The sequence below is a fragment of the Bufo gargarizans genome, chromosome 2, assembly GCF_014858855.1.
Source record: "Bufo gargarizans isolate SCDJY-AF-19 chromosome 2, ASM1485885v1, whole genome shotgun sequence".
NCBI lineage: Eukaryota > Metazoa > Chordata > Amphibia > Anura > Bufonidae > Bufo > Bufo gargarizans.
The window spans coordinates 49674672-49687536 of NC_058081.1; the positions used below are offsets into that span (position 1 = coordinate 49674672).

The 12865-nt window shown below is 49.6% G+C and overlaps 1 protein-coding gene across 1 annotated transcript in view; it reads right to left on the minus strand.

The window, feature by feature from the left end:
• The window catches only part of STAG3 (stromal antigen 3), a 299481-nt gene that overhangs the window by 226559 nt on the left and 60057 nt on the right, over positions 1 to 12865 (minus strand). The gene's annotated exons all lie outside the window — the stretch shown is intronic.

Here is a 12865-nt window from a genome sequence, read left to right on the forward strand (position 1 = left end):
CGTCGCTTGGCCATCTCTGGCACTCCCATAGAAATGAATGCTGTGGCGGCACGCCTTTCTGTCCAGCTGCTCAGTCCTAGAGATATGTGGCCCCCGTCCCAGCGGTAGGACCCCCATCGATCCGATAGTTCTAATAATATATAACTTGGTATAACCTTAGTACCCCTTTACATGGTGACGTGTGTTACACATTGATTGTCAATAGAGATGAGCAAAGCCAGCCTCGGATGTTACATCTGAAGTCTCTTATTTCAAAACAAGTGTCAGAATGTATGGGCTCCGATGAGCCGAAGTAAGTTATTCGCGCGTGACTTTGTTGAATAACTTCAGTAGTCGATTTGAATTTTTTAAAACCGAACTCTGGTTCAGTTCTGAGATACTAGAGTCCAGTTTCTAGTTTTAAAGGTGGATTTATACGACCAAAGTTATTCAACGAAGCCACGCGCAAATAACGGACTTTGGCGCATTGGAGCCCATACACTATTAATCCGAAGTGATGAAAGAAGCGACTTTAGATGTAACATCCGAAGCTCGTTTCGCTCATCTCCAATTGTCATTGGGGTCGCGACGTGACATACCGCAGCAACTGCATAAATTCAACACTTGAATTTTTGGTCGCAGGTCACACGTGAATTTGCACTAATACACCACAATGAAAGTTACATGCAACTTAGGCTAAGCTCACATCACATTTTGTCCCACGTTTAACGTATATAAAAACAGAGTTAAACCGTAGAATTCCACTGTAAAAACAAGATTTTTGTATAACTTACCAGTAAAATCTCTTTCTCGCTCTTCCTTGGGGGACACAGAAGACCTTCGGTATAGCTCAACTCCCTAGGAGGCGTGACACTAAGTGAAAACTGTTAAGCCCCTCCTCCACAGCTATACCCTCAGCCTGGAGAGAGAGAGAGAGAGACTGCCAGTTGTGTGTCCAAGTAGTGAGAACAGGCAAAGTCCAACAAGTGGAACCAACAAGCCTACTACCCAACGGGTAACAAACTCTGAAACCGTGTAGAGAAAAACAATGAATGGGTGGGTGCTGTGTCCCCCAAGGAAGAGCGAGAAAGATTTTACTGGTAAGTTATACAAAAATCTCGTTTTCTCAACCATTTTCCTTGGGGGACACAGAAGACCTTGGGACGTTCGAGAGCAGTCCAAAAGGGGAGGAACCACAGCAGCCAGGCGAAGCACCCGAAGGCATCAAGGAACCACTGCCTGCAGACCCAGGCAGGCCAAGGCAGCATCAGCCTGAGTATGCACCCTGTAGAACTCGGTAAGGCGTGCAAGGAAGACCAGTGGCCGCTTTGCCCAAATGCATGGCCGAAGCCCAATGCCTCAGGCCCAGGAGGCACCGACCGCTCTGGTGAAATGAACGGTGACACCAAAGGCAGAACCCTGCCCTTGGCGCAGTAACCTCAGCAATAGCCAATCTGATAAAGCGGAGGAAAGCCACCCTGGAGGCCGTCAACCCTTTGCGCGGAGCTCCTGGAAACACAAGAGACCGAACGTCGACAAGAGTCGGAGATCTCCAAGTAAAAACTGCAAGGCCCAAACAACGTCCAAATCGGTGAAGTGTTGAAACGAAAGGCAAAACATCACCTTCAGAAGGAAGGAAGAGACGGGATGTAGAACAGCCCTGTCCTGGGGAAAGACAGAAGGCTCGGAACAAGAAGGGCCGCCATTCAGGCACCCGTCAGAGACACGACGGCAACGGAAACACAACCGTACAGGACAGAAGGGATAGAGAGAACTTCTGTAACGGCTCCAAGGGAAAGATTGGAACGCAGAGAGCTCAGCATGTAGTACCCAGGGCGGTACCGGAGGACAGTACAGAGGAACCAAAGAGCCACTCCGAGGAAGAAGGTCTTGACAGGCCCAGAGGGCCGGGGAACGCTGGAAGGACAGCGCCAACACTTGACACTTCAAGTAAAAAAAGAGTCCCGGTCCCAGGTCCAGGCCGGACTGGAGAAAGACAGAACCATGGGGAGAGAAAGGCAGAGTGGGGAATGTCCAGCTTCCCACAGAACCCCAGACAAAAAAAAAAAAAAAAGTCCTACGACAGATCCTGGATGAAACACAGCCAGGAGCGAACAGTAGCGAGCCCGCTGGAGTCGCCTGGGTAAGCGGGTGAAAACCCAATGTGATCAGGCGCAGACCAGTAACACAGGCAGAAGGGTCGGCAAACCTGGTCCCGTCAGCCCCCGAGCAACGTTGTCCCGTATCCACCCGGAGTGGGGGAGCAGAAGGACAGACTGAAAGGAACCGAAGGGTCCGCCCAGCATCCGCCAGATGCCAGGACAAGACAGGCTAAAGTCCATGCTGATGTAGCCACCACAGGAAGACAATCTACAGTCCCGGTGTGGGAGATCTAAGGACAATCTGGACCGAAGGGTAGTCCCCCCAAGTTACAGAGAAGGCAAGTCTACAGCAGGACCATTGCCTAGGATGGAAAACGCAATCTGCACCCAGCGGGAGGACAGAACGCGGTAGACCCAGTAAATAGGCACACAGCTAATACAGCCAGTGTGAACAAGGGAGACAGTACGAGGCCAAAAGGAACACCGTAACCATCCACATGAACAACCATGCTCTCCCCAGAGGGGAGGTAGTGAAGGAAGAGCCACTGAAGCCTGGCCGGGGCAGAAGCCACATCGGAGTGATTTGTACCGAGCGGGAGCCAAACAGAGCCGGCGAGATAAGGCAGTCGAGACAGAGGCCAGCAAAACACCCTCCAACCGAAAGGAGGAGTGGGCAACAGGGAAGCCATAGGACAGTCCAAAAGCAGAACCCCGCTACACTGTGAGACGCCCGGTTTACCGCCTCGCAGAAAGCGAATACCCTGAAGAACCCAAGGTGGAGGTCCTCCGGACCTGGGTAATTCAGCACCCAAGAGAAGTTGGGTGACCTTCCCGAGAAGAGCGGCCCAAACATGGTAGCAGATCAGACTGAAGCGTAGAAGGCGCCAAAGGGGAAGGACTCATACCACACTGCATCCGAAGAGGAGGAAATGGTAGAAGGCGAGGGAACCGTAGTCCCGCCAAAGCCAACAAAGAATTCAAGGGGCGCTGCAGACAACAGCACTCTCGACCATGTGACCACTAGCGCAGGGAAGCAATGCCGCGGGAGGACGAATGGGTACGCATCTAGGAACCACGAACACTCCCCGGGAGGAAGGGCCGACGAAATGAAAGAGTACCACCCAGCTCGAAGCAGTAGAGAGCAAGTAGAGCCAGTCCGGGTCAGGTGGACAGAATGATCTCTTTAGAGACTAGTGCAAGGCTTGCGGCAAGCTTCGTATCCCCAGAGAAAAAAAAAGTATGTTGCAGGAAGGAGGGGAGGCATACGTACGAGCAGCCCCGTAAGCGGTGAGAAGGCCAACCCACCTACGGGAGGAGAAGGCATACACGGCCCAAACAACGCACAAGAACGTCCGCTCACTGCAAAAAAGTCACTCAGCGAAGAGGGCCAGCCACAGAGTGCCACAGCATCTGCGGAAGTGCAAAGTGCAACCTGAAAGGGAGTTATGCACAAGCCTAGTATGGCATGCGATGGAACGCAAGCAGTCCGCCCCGAAAGGGGGGAAATGTACCTGGCAAACTGCAGTCGGCAAGAGTGCAAAGGCCCGCCCCAAAAGGGGGTGATGCCCAAGGCCGTACCTACTTCAGAGAAGTAGGACATACCATATAATCCAGCAGGAACGCAGGAGGTCCACCTATTTAAAGGGGGACATGCACAGGGTTATCCTAGCATTAAGTGAGTGCGCAATATTTCACCCAACACTGAACTTCGTGAGAGTGCAACTACTCCGCCAATGAAGGGGGACATGTACAAGTCCAGCACAGCACATACAAGGACAGCCGTGAATCTCGTGAGCGTGCAAAATTCCGCCCATGGAATGAGGGGTGGTCACGCACAAGGCCAGCACCGTATCCAATGGGAGTGCAAGCGTTCCACCCATGTTAGAGGGCCATGCTCATGGCCAGCAACGTATCCGATGAGAGTGCAGTATGCCGCCCAGAAAGAAGGGGGGGGGGGAATCATGCACATGGCCTGCATCGCATCAAGGGAGAGTGCGAGCACCCCGCCATGTATGGGAGTCATGCACATGGCCAGCAACGTACTGGCGAGAGACAAACACAGTCAGTGAGAACGTGTGTATGTCGCCTGAGGAAAGGAGGCATGCCCATGGCCGTCAGCGAATCCAGTGAGAGTGCGTACACCGCCCACGGAAGAGGGGTCATGCATATGGCCGACAGCGGATCCAGCAAGAGTGCAAGCACCCCGACCATGTATGGGGTTCATGCACATGGCCAGCAGCGTACCGGCGAGAGAACAACCACAGACAGAGGGAGTGTATGTATGACGCCTGAGGGAAGGAGGCATGCCCAAGGCCGGCAGCGAATCCAATGAGAGTGCAGCATACCACCTATGGCAGGGGGTCATGCACATGGCCGGCAGCGAATACAGTGAGAGTACAGCGTTACACCTATGGAAGGGGGTTGTGCACATGGCCAGCACCGTATCCGGTGAGAGAGAAGATTTCCGCCTAAGAAAAGGGGGTCATGCACATGATCGGCAACAAATCCAGTGAGAGTGTAGCGTTCCGCCTATGGAAGGGGGTCACGCACATGGCCGACAGCGAATCCAGTGAGAGTGCTGCGTTCCGCCTATGGAAGGGGGTCGTGCAAATGGCCAGTACCGTATCCGGTGAGAGTTCAGTATTCCGCCTATGGAAGGGGGTCATGCACATGGTCAGCAACGAATCCAGTGAGAGTGCAGCGTTCCGCCTATGAAAGGGGGTCACGCACACAGCCGGCAGCGAATCCAGCGAGAGTGCAGCATTCCGCCTATGGAAGGGGTCGTGCACATGGCCAGCACCGTATCCGGTAAAAGTGCAGTATTCCGCCTAAGAAGGGGGTCATGCACAAGGCCAGCCCGCAGCCAGGGAGAGTGCAGTATCCCGCCTAGAAGGGGGGGGGGTCATGCACATGGCAGGCACCATAACTGGAGAGGGTGACGAATGCTGCCTACAGAAAGGGCCACATGCATTTGGCCAGCGCCGTATCCCGGGAGAGGGCAAGAAACCGCCTAAAAGGGGAAAATGCACCTGGCAGCGACGCAGGCTGGGAGCGCGACACCATGCCGCCAATGGAAGGGGGGCATGCAGACAGGCAGCACTACTGAGATGAGGCTGCAGCGTCCTGCGCAGCCCACAAGAAATCTGTTAGTTATCTATTTATTTATTATATTATTTTATTTTTATTTTTTTTATAACACAGCCTCTCTGAGGCTAAAGAGGAGCCACCATACAGGGACACAGATTCTCTGAGAGGCAGGAAAAAAAGGGGGGCCAACCATACAGGCCCATTGGGAGCTGGCCTCCTTGGACACTAAGCAAAAACTGTCAGTCTCTCTCTCCAGGCTGAGGGTATAGCTGTGGAGGAGGGGCTTAACAGTTTTCACTTAGTGTCACTCCTCCTAGGGAGTTGAGCTATACCCAAGGTCTTCTGTCTCGCCCAAGGAAAATGGGCGAGAAAAGGTATATACGTCTTTGCTGGATGCTGCAGGATGTAAAGGCGCAGTGCACTAAGTATTTGCATCCTTTTTTTTTTTAAGGTATATGTTACATGTATATCACAAATGTCATGGATCTGCAAAAACGCTTCCGTTACCATAATATAACCGCATGCATCCGTCATGAACGGATCCGGTTGTATTATGTCTACTATAGCCATGACGGATCAGTCTTGAACACCATTGAAAGTCAATTGGGGACGGATCAGTTTTTGATTGCGTCAAGAGAAAACAGATCTGTCCCCATTGACTTACATTGTGTGTCAGGACAGATCCGTCTTGCTCCTTAACCACCTCCCGATCGCTGTACGCAGATATGCGTCCGGGAGGTGGTTGCTTTACTCCTCCTGGACGCATATACGCGTCATCTCGCGAGACGCGAGATTTCATGTGAACGCGCGCACACAGGCGCGCGCGCTCACAGGAACGGAAGGTAAGCGAGTGGATCTCCAGCCTGCCAGCGGCGATCGCTCGCTGGCAGGCTGGAGATCCGAATTTTTTAACCCCTAACAGGTATATTAGACGCTGTTTTCATAACAGCGTCTAATATACCTCCTACCTGGTCCTCTGGTGGTCCCTTTTGTTAGGATCGACCACCAGAGGACTCAGGTAGGTCAGTACAGTCGCACCAAACACCACACTACACTACACTACCCCCCCCCGTCACTTATTAACCCCTTATAAACCCCTGATCACCCATGATCACCCCATATAAACTCCCTGATCACCCCCCGGTCATTGATCACCCCCCTGTCATTGATCACCCCCCTGTCAGGCTCCGTTCAGACGTCCGTATGATTTTTACGGATCCACGGATACATGGATCGGATCCGCAAAAAGCATACGGACGTCTGAATGGAGCCTTACAGGGGGGTGATCAATGACAGGCGGGTGATCACCCATATACACTCCCTGATCACCCCCTGTCATTGATCACCCCCCTGTCATTGATCACCCCCCTGTAAGGCTCCATTCAGACGTCCGCATGATTTTTACGGATCCATGGATACATGGATCGGATCCGCAAAACACATGCGGACGTCTGAATGGAGCCTTACAGGGGGTGATCAATGACAGGCAGGTGATCACCCATATACACTCCCTGATCACCCCCCTGTCATTGATCACCCCCCTGTAAGGCTCCATTCAGACGTCCGCATGTGTTTTGTGGATCCTATCCATGGATCCGTAAAAATCATGCGGATGTCTGAATGGAGCCTTACAGGGGGGGTGATCAGTGACAGGGGGGTGATCACCCTGATCACCCCCTGTCATTGATAACCCCCCTGTAAGGCTCCATTCAGACGTCCGCATGTGTTTTGTGGATCCGATCCATGTATCCATGGATCCGTAAAAAATCATGCGGATGTCTGAATGGAACCTTACAGGGGGGGTGATCATTGACAGGGGGGTGATCACCCTGATCACCCCCTGTCATTGATAACCCCCCTGTAAGGCTCCATTCAGACGTCCGCATGTGTTTTGTGGATCCGATCCATGTATCCATGGATCCGTAAAAATCATGCGGATGTCTGAATGGAGCCTTACAGGGGGGGTGATCAGTGACAGGGGGGTGATCACCCTGATCACCCCCTGTCATTGATAACCCCCCTTAAAGGGTCCATTCAGACGCCCGCATGTGTTTTGCGAATCCGATCCATGGATCCGTAAATGAAGTTAGCGGAAATTTTTTGTTTGTTTTAGTTTTTGTTTTTTCTTACAAAGTCTCATATTCTACTAACTTGTGTCAAAAAATAAAATCTCACATGGACGCACCATACCCCTCACGGAATCCAAATGCGTAAACATTTTTAGACATTTATATTCCAGACTTCTTCTCACGCTTTAGGGCCCCTAAAAAGCCAGGGCAGTATAAATACCCCACATGTGACCCCATTTCGGAAAGAAGACACCCCAAGGTATTCCGTGAGGGGCATATTGAGTCCATGAAAGATTGAAATTTTTGTCCTAAGTTAGCGGAAAGTGAGACTTTGTGAGAAAAAAAAAAAAATCAATATCCGCTAACTTATGCAAAAAAAAAAAAAATTCTAGGAACTCGCCATGCCCCTCATTGAATACCTTGGGGTGTCTTCTTTCCAAAGTGGGGTCACATGTGGGGTATTTATACTGCCCTGGCTTTTTAGGGGCCCGAAAGTGTGAGAAGAAGTCTGGGATCCAAATGTCTAAAAATGCCCTCCTAAAAGGAATTTGGGCCCCTTTGCGCATCTAGGCTGCAAAAAAGTGTCACACATGTGGTATCGCCGTACTCAGGAGAAGTTGGGGAATGTGTTTTGGGGTGTCATTTTACATATACCCATGCTGGGTGAGAAAAATATCTTGGTCAAATGCCAACTTTGTATAAAAAAAATGTGAAAAGTTGTCTTTTGCCAAGATATTTCTCTCACCCAGCATGGGTATATGTAAAATGACACCCCAAAACACATTGCCCAACTTCTCCTGAGTACGGCGATACCACATGTGTGACACTTTTTTGCAGCCAAGGTGGGCAAAGGGGCACATATTCCAAAGTGCACCTTTCGGATTTCGCAGGCCATTTTTTACACATTTTGATTGCAAGGTACTTCTTACACATTTGGGCCCCTAAATTGCCAGGGCAGTATAACTACGCCACAAGTGACCCCATTTTGGAAAGAAGACACCCCAAGGTATTCCGTGAGGGGTACGACGAGTTCCTAGAATTTTTTATTTTTTGTCACAAGTTAGCGGAAAATGATGATTTTTCTTTTTTTTTCTTTTTTCCTTACAAAGTCTCATATTCCACTAACTTGCGACAAAAAATAAAAAATTCTAGGAACTCGCCATGCCCCTCACGGAATACCTTGGGGTGTCTTCTTTCCAGAATGGGGTCACTTGTGGCGTAGTTATACTGCCCTGGCAATTTAGGGGCCCAAATGTGTGAGAAGAACTTTGCAATCAAAATGTGTAAAAAATGCCCTGCAAAATCCGAAAGGTGCACTTTGGAATATGTGCCCCTTTGCCCACCTTGGCAGCAAAAAAGTGTGACACATCTGGTATCGCCGTACTCAGGAGAAGTTGGGCAATGTGTTTTGGGGTGTCATTTTACATATACCCATGCTGGGTGAGAAAAATATCTTGGTCAAATGCCAACTTTGTATAAAAAAATGGGAAAAGTTGTCTTTTGCCAAGATATTTCTCTCACCCAGCATGGGTATATGTAAAATGACACCCCAAAACACATTCCCCAACTTCTCCTGAGTACGGCGATACCAGATGTGTGACACTTTTTTGATGCCAAGGTGGGCAAAGGGGCACATATTCCAAAGTGCACCTTTCGGATTTCACCGGTCATTTTTTACAGATTTTGATTGCAAAGTACTTCTCACACATTTGGGCCCCTAAATTGCCAGGGCAGTATAACTACGCCACAAGTGACCCCATTTTGGAAAGAAGACACCCCAAGGTATTCCGTGAGGGGCATGGCGAGTTCCTAGAATTTTTTATTTTTTGTCGCAAGTTAGTGGAATATGAGACTTTGTAAGGAAAAAAGAGAAGAAAAAAAATCATCATTTTCCGCTAACTTGTGACAAAAAATAAAAAATTCTAGGAACTCGCCATGCCCCTCACGGAATACCTTGGGGTGTCTTCTTTCCAAAATGGGGTCACTTGTGGCGTAGTTATACTGCCCTGGCAATTTAGGGGCCCAAATGTGTGAGAAGTACCTTGCAATCAAAATGTGTAAAAAATGGCCTGCAAAATCTGAAAGGTGCACTTTGGAATATGTGCCCCTTTGCCCACCTTGGCAGCAAAAAAGTGTGACACATCTGGTATCGCCGTACTCAGGAGAAGTTGGGGAATGTGTTTTGGGGTGTCATTTTACATATACCCATGCTGGATGAGAGAAATATCTTGGCAAAAGACAACTTTTCCCATTTTTTTATACAAAGTTGGCATTTGACCAAGATATTTTTCTCACCCAGCATGGGTATATGTAAAATGACACCCCAAAACACATTCCCCAACTTCTCCTGAGTACGGCGATACCAGATGTGTCACACTTTTTTGCTGCCAAGGTGGGCAAAGGGGCACATATTCCAAAGTGCACCTTTTGGATTTCACCGGTCATTTTTTACACATTTTGATTGCAAAGTTCTTCTCACACATTTGGGCCCCTAAATTGCCAGGGCAGTATAACTACCCCACAAGTGACCCCATTTTGGAAAGAAGACACCCCAAGGTATTCTGTGAGGGGCATGGTGAGTTCCTAGAATTTTTTATTTTTTGTCGCAAGTTAGTGGAATATGAGACTTTGTAAGAAAAAAAAAAAAGAAAAAAATCATCATCATTTTCCGCTAACTTGTGACAAAAAATAAAAAGTTCTATGAACTCACTATGCCCATCAGCGAATACCTTAGGGTGTCTACTTTCCGAAATGGGGTCATTTGTGGGGGTTTTCTATTGTTTGGGCATTGTAGAACCTCAGGAAACATGACAGGTGCTCAGAAAGTCAGAGCTGTTTCAAAAAGCGGAAATTCACATTTTTGTACCATAGTTTGTAAATGGTATAACTTTTTTTTTTGCCCAAACATTTTTTTTTATCAAAGACATGTAGAACAATAAATTTGGCGAAAAATTTATATATGGATGTCGTTTTTTTTGCAAAATGTTACAGCTGAAAGTGAAAAATGTCATTTTTTTGCAAAAAAATCGTTACATTTTGATTAATAACAAAAAAAGTAAAAATGCCAGCAGCAATGAAATACCACCAAATGAAAGCTCTATTAGTGAGAAGAAAAGGAGGTAAAATTCATTTGTATGGTAAGGCCTCATGCACACGGACGTTTTTTTTCACGGTCCGCAAAACGGGGTTCCGTTGGTCCGTGATCCGTGACCGTTTTTCCGTCCGTGGGTCTTCCTTGATTTTTGGAGGATCCACGGACATGAAAAAAAAGTCATTTTGGTGTCCGCCTGGCCGTGCGGAGCCAAACGGATCCGTCCTGAATTACAATGCAAGTCAATGGGGACGGATCCGTTTGATGTTGACACAATATGGTGCCATTTCAAACGGATCCGTCCCCATTGACTTTCAATGTAAAGTCTGGAGTTCTGTTATACCATCGGATTGGAGTTTTCTCCAATCCGATGGTATATTTTAACTTGTAGCGTCCCCATCACCATGGGAACGCCTCTATGTTAGAATATACTGTCGGATATGAGCTACATCGTGAAACTCATTTCCGACAGTATATTCTAACACAGAGGCGTTCCCATGGTGATGGAGACGCTTCAGGTTAGAATATACAAAAAAACTGTGTACATGACTGTCCCCTGCTGCCTGGCAGGTGCTGCCAGGCAGCAGACCCCCCCCCCCCCCCCCCTGTTTTTAACTCATTGGTGGCCAGTGGGCCCCCCCCTCCCCTGTTGTTAACTCGTTGGTGGCCAGTGTGCGCACCCCCCTCCCTCCCTCCCTCTATTGTAATAATAGCATTGGGGCCAGTGTGCGCGCCCCCCCAACCCCCCCCCCTCCCTCCCTCTATTGTAATAATAGCATTGGGGCCAGTGTGCGCGCCCCCCAACCCCCCCCCCCTCCCTCCCTCTATTGTAATAATAGCATTGGGGCCAGTGTGCCCCCCCCCCGATCATCGGTGGCAGCGGAGTAGAAGATTCATACTTACCTGGCTGCTGGCTGCTGCGATCTCTGTGTCCGGCCGGGAGCTCCTCCTACTGGTAAGTGACAGGTCTGTGCGGCGCATTGCTGTCACTTACCAGTAGGAGGAGCTCCCGGCCGGACGCAGACATCGCAGCAGCCAGCAGCCAGGTAAGTATGAAAATCTTCTACTCCGCTGCCACCGATGATGATTACAATAGAGGGAGGGAGGGGGGGGGGGGTTGGGGGGGTGCGCACACTGGCCCCAATGTGTTAAAACAATAGAGGGAGGGAGGGGGGGGGGGGGTTGGGGGCGCGCGCGCACACTGGCCCCAATGTATTAAAACAATAGAGGGAGGGAAAGGGGGTTGGGGGGGCGCGCGCACACTGGCCCCAATGTATTAAAACAATAGAGGGAGGGAGGGGGGGTTGGGGGCGCGCGCACACTGGCCCCAATGTATTAAAACAATAGAGGGAGGGAGGGGGGTGCGCACACTGGCCACCAACGAGTTAACAACAGGGGAGGGGGGGGCCGCACAATGATATTCAAACTGGGGAGGGGGGGGGGGTCTGCCCCCTGCTGCCTGGCAGCCCTGATCTCTTACAGGGGGATATGATGGGGTTAATTGTACTATCATATCCCCCTGTAAGAGATCGGGTGCTGCCAGGCAGCAGGGGGCAGTCTTGTACACAGTTTGTAGTGTATTCTAACTAGAAGCGTCCCATCACCATGGGAACGCCTCTGTGTTAGAATATACTGTCGGATCTGAGTTTTCACGAAGTGAAAACTCAGCTCTGAAAAAGCTTTTATGCAGACGGATCTTCGGATCCGTCTGTATGAAACTAACCTACGGCCACGGATCACGGACACGGATTCCAATCTTGTGTGCATCCGTGTTCTTTCACGGACCCATTGACTTGAATGGGCCCGTGAACCGTTGGCCGTGAAAAAAAAATAGGACAGGTCATATTTTTTTCACGGCCAGGAAACACGGCTCACGGATGCGGCTGCCAAACGGTGCATTTTCCGATTTTTCCATGGACCCATTGAAAGTCAATGGGTCCGTGAAAAAAAACGGAAAACGGCACAACGGCCACGGATGCACACAACGGTCGTGTGCATGAGGCCTAAGTTGCATGACCGAGCGATAAACGGTGAAAGTAGTGTAGTGCCGAAGTGTAAAAAGTGCTCTGGTCATGAAGGGGGTTTCACCTAGCGGGGCTGAAGTGGTTAACACATTGCGGACAGAAAAACGCTGCTTGCAACCAAACGAGCCATTATAACTAATAAAAGGTATTTGGGAATATATTTATCATTAATTAAAATTTAAATATTTTCCTTTTCTTAATTCCCGAAGAACCTTCTAAGGCTACTTTCACACTTGCGGCAGTGTGATCCGGCGAGCAGTTCCGTCGTCGGAACTGGCCGCCGGATCCGCCGATCTGACGCTGACTGAAAGCATTTGTGAGACGAATCCGAATGCATTGCAAGGACGGATCCGTCTCTCCGCTTGTCATTCAGACAGAAGGATCGTCTTGTATCTTTTTTCACATTTCTACCGGTCTGCGCATGCGCAGGCCAAAAGGACGGATCCGGCATTCCGGTATTCCTATGGGAAAAAATGCCGGATCCAGCATTCAGGCATGTCTTCAGTTTTTTTC